The sequence below is a fragment of the Pan troglodytes genome, chromosome 11, assembly GCF_028858775.2.
Source record: "Pan troglodytes isolate AG18354 chromosome 11, NHGRI_mPanTro3-v2.0_pri, whole genome shotgun sequence".
Taxonomy (NCBI): domain Eukaryota; kingdom Metazoa; phylum Chordata; class Mammalia; order Primates; family Hominidae; genus Pan; species Pan troglodytes.
The window spans coordinates 78,337,906-78,349,675 of record NC_072409.2 but is presented as its reverse complement, the minus strand read 5'-3'; the positions used below and the strand labels follow the sequence as shown (position 1 = coordinate 78,349,675).

At 44.4% G+C, this 11,770-nt stretch overlaps 1 pseudogene; it reads right to left on the bottom strand.

The window, feature by feature from the left end:
- Positions 1 to 2,937: 2,937 nt before the first annotated feature.
- LOC101057502 (putative Ras-related protein Rab-1C) lies at positions 2,938 to 3,947 on the bottom strand (annotated as a pseudogene).
- Positions 3,948 to 11,770: the final 7,823 nt, after the last annotated feature.

Sequence of the window (11,770 nt, the reverse complement as noted above, 5' to 3'; positions counted from 1 at the left end):
GTGTATGAGAAAGTTCTTTTTCTTAAGCCCTCATAACAACTGGGCAATACCATCCTATTTTTTAAATAGTTTTATTTGTATCAAAGTAATACTTCTATAAAAGAAACCAGTGAGAACCAGTGGTGTGCTGTAAACTAGGTCTCTGGGAAAGAAAAAAAGCAGCCTGGTGCAGTGGCTCACGCCTAGTATTCCCAGCACTGTGGGGGGCCAGGGCAAGAGGATTGCTTGAGCCCAGGAGTTCAAGACCAGCCTGGGTAGTATAGCAGGACCCTGTCTCTACAAACAAACAAATAAACAAACAAACAAAAAAATTAGCTGGGCATGGTGGCATGCACCTGTAGTCCCAGCTGCTTGGGAGGCTGAGGTGGAAGGATCATTTGAGCTTGGGAGGTTGAGGCTGCAGTGAGTTATAATCATATCACTGTACTCCAGCCTGAGTGACAGAGTGAGACCCTGTCTCTAAATAAAGAAATAAATAAAAGAAAAAGCCCCGATTTGGAGTTTATTTCTGTGGTATAAATGTTCCCACCATAATAGAGGTGTTTAACAACAGTGTTTAAAAAGGAATGGCAGTCTCCTGCCCCATCTCTCTCTAACACTTTGTTCTTCTCCCCGGAGGGAACCACACTTAATTATTCTCTTTTCTATTTTATTTGCCTCCACATTTCTAAATCATATGCTTATACTATTATATATTAATTTATCAATTTTAAACATTACCTATAGAAATAATAGAAACATATTTCCTGCTATGGTAGGATGAGCTCTTAGTTCTTATACTGTCTCCCCACTTCCCACCTTCATCAATCACCAGATTTAACTGCTTTTGTTGTTGTTGTTGTTCAGTTGATAGCCAGTGTTTACTTATTATGACTTTGCAAATTTCCTTCACTGCTATGCCAAGAAGTACATATCTTATACAACCCTTAGCTTTTCTTTTACAATACTTAGCTTTTCTTGGTGTAATTTCTCTAGTGTGTTTTTCTCATTTGTTTAATTTTCTCTGTATTTATTACTAGTTTTCCCGAAGTGTTCCAAAATATATGTGATGTACCTATCAACATTTGGATTTCTGCTTAAACACACCAGTGGTTCTTTTCTCCCATGCAAACTTCCTTCTCATAATCCTTGTCCTTCCTGTGCTAATCTGGAATGGTTGTTTTCCAGCCCTGCTGCAATGCACAGCTCTTGTCCTGCCACTTCCCAGTTCCCTTCAACTCTCCTCTATTTTGCACTTCTGTTTTCTGAAACCCATATCTTTTTTCCTTCTTGGTTTACTCTCAATTTTTTACAGAAGCTCTTGCAGTTGTTTCCTAAGACAAGATACATGGAAGGTAAAATTTTGGAGATTTTTTTTTCTTCTTTTTTTTTTTTAAAAAAAGGGATCCATGTGCAGAACATGCAGGTGTGTTACATAGGTATATGTGTGCCATGGTGGTTTGCTGCACCTATTGACCCACCCTGTAAGTTCCCTCCCCTCACCCCCAAGCCCCCAACAGGCCGTGGTGTGTGTTGTTCCCCTCTCTGTGTCCATGTGTTCTTATTGTTCTGGAGATTTTTAAAGTATGAAAGTATCTTTATTATGTCGTCCACTTGACCAATTGTTTGGCTGGCTATGAAATTTTAGGTGGAAAACAATTCCCTCAGAATTTTGAAGACATTGATCCATTGTCTTTTGACTCATTCTTACTCTTCAGATACTATTGAAATTGCCATTATGACAGTGGAGAAATGAGAATTCATTTTAATTTGCATTTAAAATGAACTGCATTGTCCATGTATTGGCTGTCCTCTATGGGTAGCCTCTCTTTTAACCTTGCACCAACCTTGAAGAAAGCACTCCAAATTTCTTTATAAGTCCCCTCTAAACAGAGCCATTTTATATACCATTAATGTTCAATCGAATTTATTTGATATTTTCTAGCGGAAACAGAGGTGGTGATTAGTATCGCCTAGAAGTTGGCATTCAATTTAATTCCTCATTAGACATTCTGACTCCCCTTTTTTTGAACTGGTTTGATGTTTTTTCTTTTTTTTTGTTTTCCTTGCAAAAACCCTCAGCTCACCCGAGGGCCAATGGAAATTTATTAATTTTTTTGTCCTTTTCCATCTTTCCCCAAGTGGCTTTTCCTTGCAAAATGCCTGACATGACACCAGAGGGGAACCTGGGAGCGGGGGGCACCCCAAGGGGCAGCCCAGGGACTTAACTACAAGCTGGAGGGCAGGGCACAGGTGGGACAGGCAAGAGACAGCATGAGGGACATGGCTTCTCAGGGAGACCAAAGACTTGCTTTCCTGCAGGAAGCAGCTGTACCAGAGGGCAGGGGACTAGGATCCTGGGTGCAGAGTGGGTGGGCAGAGAGGCCCCCAACCCTGGATGGAACCCACATTCCCCAGAGAAGTAACGGCAGGGGATGAGGGCCTTCCCTGGTGGGCTCCAGAGACCGAGGGAAGAGTGAGCCAGGTGTGCTGCCACGGGGAAAGGGAGGAGGTGTTAGCAGAGTGAGGGTTAAGGCTGGTGCCCAGCCTCTGGCACAGTGGGCCTTCCGCCTCCGCCTGACATGGGGACTAAGGGGCACGGTGGGCAGGCAGCGCATGGGTCTGTCTCTGGCAGGGCAGAGGGCGGAAGGAGCAGACTCCCTCCAGGCTCAAGACACAGGCCCAGCGCCGCTACCCACCCAGCCGCCCTCGATATACTCAGACCCCACCGCAGCTGGACGGCTGGAGGTGGGAGTGTGGGAGGGGAGAGGAGGTGGTGGGGAGAGGAAAGGGTGGGCTGCTGGGCCCCTGTGGCCTCCATGGCTGTCCTGAGGTCCAGCCCAGGGCCCTGGATCCCCTGGTCACTCTCCTGGTCCTGGGCACTGACTGCAGCCAGGGCAATAGAGGCCGGGGAGACCCTCAGCTCTTGGGCAGAAGGACAGCAGGAAGAAGGAGAAGGAGAGAAACCCAGTGCAGCACACATGAGGGTGGGAGGGAGACCGACAGAAAAGCCCTAGTTCCAAAGAAAGGTGTGTAGGGGGGTCATCTTGGAAAGTCACCTAGAGGCAGCAGCAGAGCAGGCCCCCGCCCTGCCTGGCCACAGGTCCTGAGTGTCCTCCCTTAGGGACCCTGACAGAATAGCGGCTCGGGGCAGCAGGCAGATGGGCCAGAGGGAGATGGCGAGCCCAGGGCACCCCAAAGCCACAGACTCAAATGCCCCAGGAGAGGAAGAGGGAGGCACCTCCTGCCCCCTCCAGGGACATCATCTGGAGAAGGTGCCCCCTCCTGTCCCACTCCAGTGCCCCTCCTAGCAACAACCACAGCCAGCCGGCTTTACAGGGGTGCTGTCGATCTTGAGATTGGGCCGCTCGCCCCCGGAGGCTGCTCCGGGCCCCATCTGCTTTTTGATCTCAGCAGCCATGGTCATGAACGCCTGCTCGACATTGGTGGCATTCTTGGCACTCGTCTCCAAGAAGGGGATGCCCAAAGAGTCTGCAAACTCCTTGGCTGTGGTGTTGTCCACCACCTTCTTGGTGGTGAGGTCGCTCTTGTTGCCCACCAGGAGCTTATTGACGTTCTTGCTGGCATAGCAGTCAATCTCCTGCAGCCACTGCTTCATGTTGGCGTAGGATTCCTGGTCAGTGACGTCATATACCACGAGGAAGCCATGAGCCCCCCCGGTAGTAGCTGGAAGTGGTGGTCCAGAACCGTTCCTGGCCCGCCGTGTCCCACATCTGAAGTTTGATAGTTTTGCCATCCAGCTCGATGGTTTGGATCTTGAAGTCCACCCCGATGGTGCTGATGTAGCTCTCTGTGTACGGGTCATCAGCAAACCGCAGGAGCAGGCATGACTTGCCCACGCCTGAGTCGCCAATCAAAAGCAGCTTAAACAGGCAGTCCTATCCGGGGTTCATGGCGGCGGCGGAAGCCCGCTCAGTCGCTCCCAGTCGGCTCTGCTCCGCCTCCCGTTCCAAGATGGTGGCCGCCGATGTTTTTTCAATTTTAGAAATTAAAGTAAAATTGCATTTAATAAAATTCATCCTTTTTAGTGTACAGTTCTGTGAGTTTTGATAAACATATACGGTTGTGTAACCACCACCACCACAGAGATACAGAATAGTTCCATCAGTCCCTAAAATTCCCCCTTGCTTCTTCCCTAACCCCTACACTCTGGCAAGCAAGCACTAATCTGTTTTCTGTCCCTATTGTTTTGCCTTTGTTAAATAAATGGAATCATAGAGTATGTAGCTTTTGAGTCTGGCTTCTTTCACTTAGCATAAGCATAGACTAGAAAAGTTCCAGGGCCATCACTTAATCTCTCCAGGCCCAGGATTGCTCATCTGTAAGACAGGAGCTATATCATCTGTCCTTTCTGCCTTTCAGAATGATTGTGAGGGTAAAAGGACATGCTAGGTGGGATGGTGCATTGAGAAGTGTAAAGTATTACACAAGGACAAATGGTTGCGCGGATAGTGAGTGAAAAAAGTGTGCAAGAGAGAAAAGAGATCACTGAGTGTTAGCTTTTGAATAACCCACAACAACGGTGGGATTTTAATTCTGATTTCAAAGGAAAACGGTGTATGCTTTTCTCTCTCTCTCTCTCTCTCTCTCTCTCTCTCTCTCTCTCTCTCTCTCTCTCCTCTCCCTCTCTCTCTCTCTCTCTCTCATCTCGGCTCGCTGCAACCTCTGCCTCCTAGGTTCAAGTGATTCTTCTGCCTCAGCCTCCCGAGTAGCTGGGATTACAGGCATGGGCCACCACGCCTGTATAATTTTTGTATTTTTAGTAGAGACAGCTTTCACCATGTTGGCCAGGCTGGTCTCGAACTCCTGACCTCAGGTGATCTGCCCGCTTCGGCCTTCCAAAGTGCTGGGAATACAGGTGTCAGCCACTGCGTCCGGCCTGGTTTATGGTTTTTAATGAAAGGACTTGCGTTATGGGTAGTCCATGTCTCTGTGGCCCGGAGAGCAGCCTGACAATGCCAGGGAGGTGGCTGCCCACCTGTCTGATTATAAAACTCTGCCCACAGATTTTCAGGAACCGATCCCATTTTAGTAAATCTTTGCTGTATTAAACAACTTTTGTTTATGTATCATCCCAGAGAGCGGGGGTCTTATCTTGGGACCATGGTGCAGAAAGTCGAGGATGTCTCCTGCTTGCAACCTCATGGGAGATATTTTCTAAATCCTTTACTCTTCAAAGTTGATAAGAAAAGGAGGCCTTTTCAACTGGTGGGCTTACTAAAAATTCTGCGAGTTCCCCACTTAGTAAGATCTTGGGTGCTCCCAGGGAAGAGCCATTATAAACTGTTATAATGTGTTCTAGCACCCCTACTTTGGTAAAGCACCTGCTTCAAATGTTGGCTTTACTTCCTCCTCAAAGTCTATCCTGATCTTCACAGTTCCAGCTCTCTCCTCTCAAAGTGACTTCCTGCTATGAAATCCCTGAGAGCAGAGGTTCCCCAACTTTCTTGTTTCGTGGTGCCCACAGTAATTTTTCGTAGCACCCCCAGGTGAAAATAAATGTGTAACAGTTCCATAGGTTAAGTAGTTAGATCCAAACAACTTAATAAGCAATGAAGTCCTAATAATTTCGTAGTTGTTTGAAAAAAGTGCACATACATTTTAAATATTATATTTTTATTTAATTTTAAAATAACCACGGTAAGTTACTAATGGGATGTGTGTGCCTCTTGGATGCTGTACAACTTCTCAAACCTTGGATCAGGTTGGACACATTTCCTGTTCCATGTTGGGTTTTGCGCAAAAAAAGTGCTTGCTTTTTATCACAGCGACTAACAAAAACTCAGCTTTGCAAAGGTATGATGTCATAGGAATGCAACATGATCTGAGAACTGCCTGGAGCTAGTAGTTTGCACATGTCCAGTAGATTCTGGGTGTCGCCATGTTTCCCTTGAAAAATTAAATATCCCATTGTAACCCTGTGAATTTGCTGTGGCTCTGCAGGACACCTCAACCCATAGTTTGGCCCTAGAAGTTTTCTGTACCTCTGATGATAAAAAGCACATTCTACTTTCTATCACAGTTATTTGAAGACATACATTATGTCTCCTAGTAGAGCTTTTTGAAGGTCAGGACCATGTCTGATTCATCTCTGTATCCTTCGTAACACCTCTCAGTAAAAGTAACTAGCATTTTACGAGCACTTACTAAGGCCAGGATGTCCATACATCCATGGGCTGGATGACTCCAGTGTCTATGCACTTCCCAGGACACTATTCCACCTCACTTAGCACAGTGCCTTACCCATAAGCTGGGAGCTTATGGGCTCAAGCCATCCTCCCGCCTCAGCCACCCAAGTAACTGGGACTGCAGGCATGCACCACCAGGCCTAGCTTGCTGTTGTATTTTTTGTAGAGACTGCGTTTTGCCATGTTACCCAGGCTGGTCCTGGACTCCTGAGCTCAAGTAAAAAATAAAATTTTACTTGAATGAGTGAACAGAATTGCATATACCTAATCTGGGCCACACCTTGCAAAACAATTCATAGAACTCAGTCAGGCCAAGTAGATGCCTCTATACAGCCAGCATGAGTTTGGGGAATAGCACTGGGACTAAGCATAGCTCTGTCACTTACCTCTGGCCTCAAGCAAATGGTTTAACTGCTGTGTGTTCCTGTTTTCCTCAGCTGTGAAATTGGATACCGATACCTCACTCAGGAGTATTATGAAGGTCAAATGAGATATTGTCTGCATAAGGGCTCCAAAGGACATCAAGGTGGTGCGTGTTAAGGGATTATGGTTCAGTGTAGGTAACACAGATACCATTAATGGCATACCCCTATTCTATGCCTGTTCCTGGTAGGGCTGAAGCAGGAGGGGGTGGCTGAACCAAGGACAGAGTTATGGGGGAAGAAGGGGTTAAATAAGTAGCTATTTCTGTTCCCCAAGTGACCATTCTCTGGGCACAGACTGAAATTCCCTCTGGAGCTACACTAATGGACACATTAGTATCAGTTGACAAAGTACCATATGCTCTGAAATGTTCTCCCATTAAGCTTCATGGGAGGTGGCAGGAATTCATGGTCCATTGTAGGAAATCTGCCATGATTTTAGTCTTCAGTAAAGTATACTCCTAGGCTTCCTACACTCTGGAAGGTCGGGCTAGGCCTCCAACTACATAATGATGCACCAGACGTTACTTATTTTAAGACAGGAAGTCTGTGAAGTAAGGTTATCTTTGTCTGTCAATAGTAGACTCATAAAATCATCCTTTATTTTTGAAAAAAAATTATGTTTTAACAATGAATTATTTTGTGAGTATTTGCTCTTTGGTTTCAGGTTAATCAGCGTGTGTACTGGTCATTAATCAGGATCCAGATTATGAAAATAACACATAATGTCTTCAGTGGCATCAATAAGTACATGGTTTTTCATAAGTCACTATGTTATTTATTTATTTATTTATTTAGAGACAGGGTCTCGCTCTGTTACCCAGGGTGGAGTGCAATGGAGCCCAGTAAAATCTGGGCTCACTGCAGCCTTGACCTCCTGGGCTCAAGCCATCCTCCCAGTTACCCGAGTAACTGGGACTGCAGGCATGCACCACCAGGCCTAGCTTGCTTTTGTATTTTTTGTGGAGACTGCATTTTGCCATGTTACCCAGGCTGGTCCTGGACTCCTGAGCTCAAGTGATCTGCCCACCGCAGCCTCCCAAAGTGCTGGGATTACAGACCATGTTATTTTTATGGAAACTTCCTTTGCAAGAAGTATCATCTTTCTTAATACCAGTCAATTTGCCTAAAAAAGAATGAAGGGAAAAAAGGAAGAAAGAAAGACCCAAACTCCACCAATTTCAAAAGAAAAGGCAGACTTAAAAGTGTCAAGATCTGGGAGTTTCAAAATGTATAACAATAGCTGCCATTTATTGAATGCCTGCAACACCCCAGAGCCTGTGCTAGGTGCTTTATCCTTACTAGGTAATTTAATTCTCACAACACCCTTCAAGGTCAGTATTATCTGTGTGTTAAGATGAGAAAACTGAGAGGTTACGTTAGTTGTCCAAGGTCATAAAGCTAACAAGAGCTGGCATTCAAGCTACCTCTGGCTCCACGGCCCAGATCCTTTCCAGAACATCCCCCTCTGATTCAAAGAACAGGCTGACACAGTGTTGCAGTACACAGTACATAGTAACAAAACATGAATAAAGCCTTGTTTTTAAGAAAATCTAGATCATCCCTCCCTCTCCCTATCCTACACCGAAGATAGGAGAGAAACCTTCCAAGACTTTCCCCTGCGTCTGGGGACTGTCCATGCACTGTTTCCAGAATCTAGGGAATGTGTTAGCTGGAGGGGGTCCAGGCTAGTCTAGTGCCTCCCCAACATCCCCCAGTTACTTTCATTCAGATTTACTCTGCTTATACCTGTACTCTACAAGGGGCTTCTGTTTAGTAGGATTTGAGTTGAATATAGAATCCTACCAAAGTTGGAAAAACACTGATATAGTCCAATTCTATGTTTTGTAGGTGAAGATCTCTCAGACCCAGAGCAGGCTTGACCAAAATAACCTAGAAAGGTAGGACAGGCCCTTTGCTCTTTAAAATTTAAATTTCTGGATCACTACAGCAAAACTATTGGAGTGAGAAAGACAATCACCATGGGAAATATGCTCCAAAAGCTGTTTTCACCTGTTGACAGAACAGAGGAGGGTAGCAGAACCCTCCCAGATTTAAATTCTGACTCAATCACCAACACCAGCTATCTGGATGATCTTGAGCAGGTTACTTAACCATGCAGAGTCTCTTCATCTGCAAAAAAGACACATGATACTTGCTTGTTGGAGTTTTTGTGTTAGTATATTAAAAATACATAGCATCTAATAGGTGTTCCTTTCCATCCTTAGAGCCTTCCCATAGGCTGTTCTCTCTGCCTGGAAGCTCTATCATCCCTCTCCCCTTCAGTAGCTGACTTGGACTTATTATTTAGTTTCTTTCACTAGATTTCTTGGATTTGAATCCAAGCTCTTACTAGTTGAGTGACCAGGGGAACATTTGGCCTTGGTTTTCTCATTGATAAAGTGGGGATATTAATATATAATTCATAGGGTTATTAAAATGAGATAAACCACTTAGAACAGTGCCTAACAAATATTAGGTCTCAATAAAATTTGGCAAGGACGATTTGTGGGATCCATAATTCCAGAGGTCTCTGTTTCCTCCTTCGGTAAGCTATTCACATTGCCTGGAAGCTCATGACATTTACTCTTTATTCTAGGAGTTCAGAAATTTCACCAGGATATATTTTTAAATATCCATTCTGCCAATCTTTGTCTTTTAATTGGTGTATTTACATTATTTACATTTAATATAATTATTAAAATGTTAGCACTTAACTCTGCTATGTTGTTATTTCTTTTCTTTCTGCACAGGGGAAAGTCTTGGAAGCTTTCTCTCCCATCTGTTTGTTCCCCATTTCTCACTCCTCTTTTTTCTTTTTCCTGCCTCCCTGTGGAGTACTTGGGCTTTTTAAAGAATTCTACTTTGATTTATCTAAAGTATTTTTGAGTGTATCTCTCTGTATAGTTTTTAAAGTTGTTGCTCAAGTATTAAATCATACATAAATAACTTATTATAGTCTACTGCTCCTGACATTTTACCCTTTTCAGTGAAATGCCCAGGACTGGAAGTTCTAGGTGTGTGTTTTAAAATTAATACAGTGTAGAAATTAGAGTCTTTTTTACCTGATAACTCAAGTCCATACATTTAATGTATAGGTAATTCAAGTGCATAAATTTTATCTGATAATTCAAGACTATGGGCTTAGTCTTTTTTTCTATTATTTTTTGGTTATTGCTTTGCTCCTTTGTTATTTTTTTCCTCCATTTGGTACTATTATTTGCATATCTTCTAGATATTTCATCAATGTTTTAAAATCCTCTGACTCATAATTTCTATTTCTTTTTAATTTTGGTTTGGTACTGTGGGGTAGTTCTCCTTTTTCATCTTTCAGATCATTAAATCAGTTTTCAGTGGTGTTCATTACATTTTTCATTTCCACAATTGCAAATTTAAAAAATTGTGTATTTAAGTTTCAAAAACAATTTTTCCTCATTTTCATCATTTCTTTCTAGTCTCTGCTTGAATCTCCTTACATTTTTTATTTTAAAAAGTTAGTTTTTCTTCTATTAAATTGATCTCAATGTGATTCCTCTTTTTTAGTTATTCGTCTTGATTGTGCTCCTTCAAGCTATTGACTCCCTTTAAATAAGCTCTGATCTGCTTTGGCTACTTATATCCACAAGTGGGTAAGTTGGGCTTTTGTGGCCTCTTGGGTACAATAGTTCAGCGATCATGAAAGGAAAGAAGGATGCTTCTCCAGTGGCCTGGTGGTGAACAAAGCTACCTGGGTGGGTCCACCAGGCTGAGGTGAGGTGGAAGAGGCTTTTAGGATCTTTGGACACTCCCAGAATTAATAGGGTGGGGTTGGGCTGCTGTGTGCCATTGTGTAGTTTGTTTATTGCAAGGGCATCTGGTGGAGAGGATTAGTAGGAGCTAACATCTACTTGCTGAGCTGTGTACCCTGGTGTGGAGCTACATTGGCCCAAAGGAAGGAAGCATATTTTCTCATTTTCACAAAGGTATCTGAGAGGGGAAGCTTTTTTCTAACCCACATAAAGATGCTGTGTGGGCTAGGTGTGACCCTCAAGGGATAGTTTGGCCCACCTGTGACATTCGGTTCTACAGGGGCAGGTCTTGACAGAGACAGGGGTCTTCCCACAGAGCTATTTGCAGGAAGTGGGCAGGGACAGTTCTTCCTCTCCTGTTGAGGGGTCCTGCTCAGTTGGGGTCAGCTGGGCCCCTCAGGTAGCCCAGGATTGAAAGCCTTCACTGCAGACTCACTAGCGAGGCTGACTACTTCTCAGGCTCCTGGGCCTTTGTCCTTCTTGCAATGGTGGACGGTGTGGCAGCAACACCGCCCTTTGCCAATCCTACACTGCGATTGTCTGTGTGGGATTGGGCTCCAGCTATAGGCAACAGTGTCCTATGCCCCATTCACTGTATGGCTCACAATTTGGGTCCCCTCAGCAGGGAGCTGGGTAAGAGAAGGGCTTGGAAGGCGGCCCCCCATCTTCAGAGAAGCCCCCTGGGTAGGCACGCTAAGGTGATTTAGGAAGTTTCTCTATAACACAGTTCTAATACAGCCATCTTTCCTCCCCAACAATAGAGCTCAGTTTCCCAAATAAACCTGAATCTGAATCCCATTTACCAGCTCTGTGACCTCATACCAGTCGCTTGAATTCTCTGAGCTTGCCTCAGTTTCATCTGTGAAGTGGGGATTGTCATGTGTGTCCTGCCTAACTCAAGCAGCTGTTGACAGAATAAGATGAGATGATTGCTCTGTTTGGTGTTTTACAAACTGAAAAGTCTATGCAAAAGTAAAGAGATGAAGAAAATAGTGCTAGAGAGGGTGGCATCTGCCCCCGGGGGTTGTGGGGAGCACGGTGGTAGTGGGGAGTTGCAGTCACCCAGCAGATGCAAAGCAGAATGAAGCCTATGGGAAGTGGCCAGATGTAGTTGTCAAGACCAGGGTAGGGCCACACTTGATGCTGGCCACAACCTCAAGACATGCCTTCTTCTGGGGAGCTGATCTCCCAGGAGCTGAGCCAGCAGAAAAAAAAAAAAAAAAAAAAAAAAAAGAGAGAGAATTTTACAAAAGAGATAAAAAGGCAAGATTAATAGATGCTGAACCCAGTCCTATCTTTTCAAAGCTGCCTCTCAAAACACTGAAAGATTTATCACTTAAGGAATGAGATAAAAATTCATCTGACAAGAGAC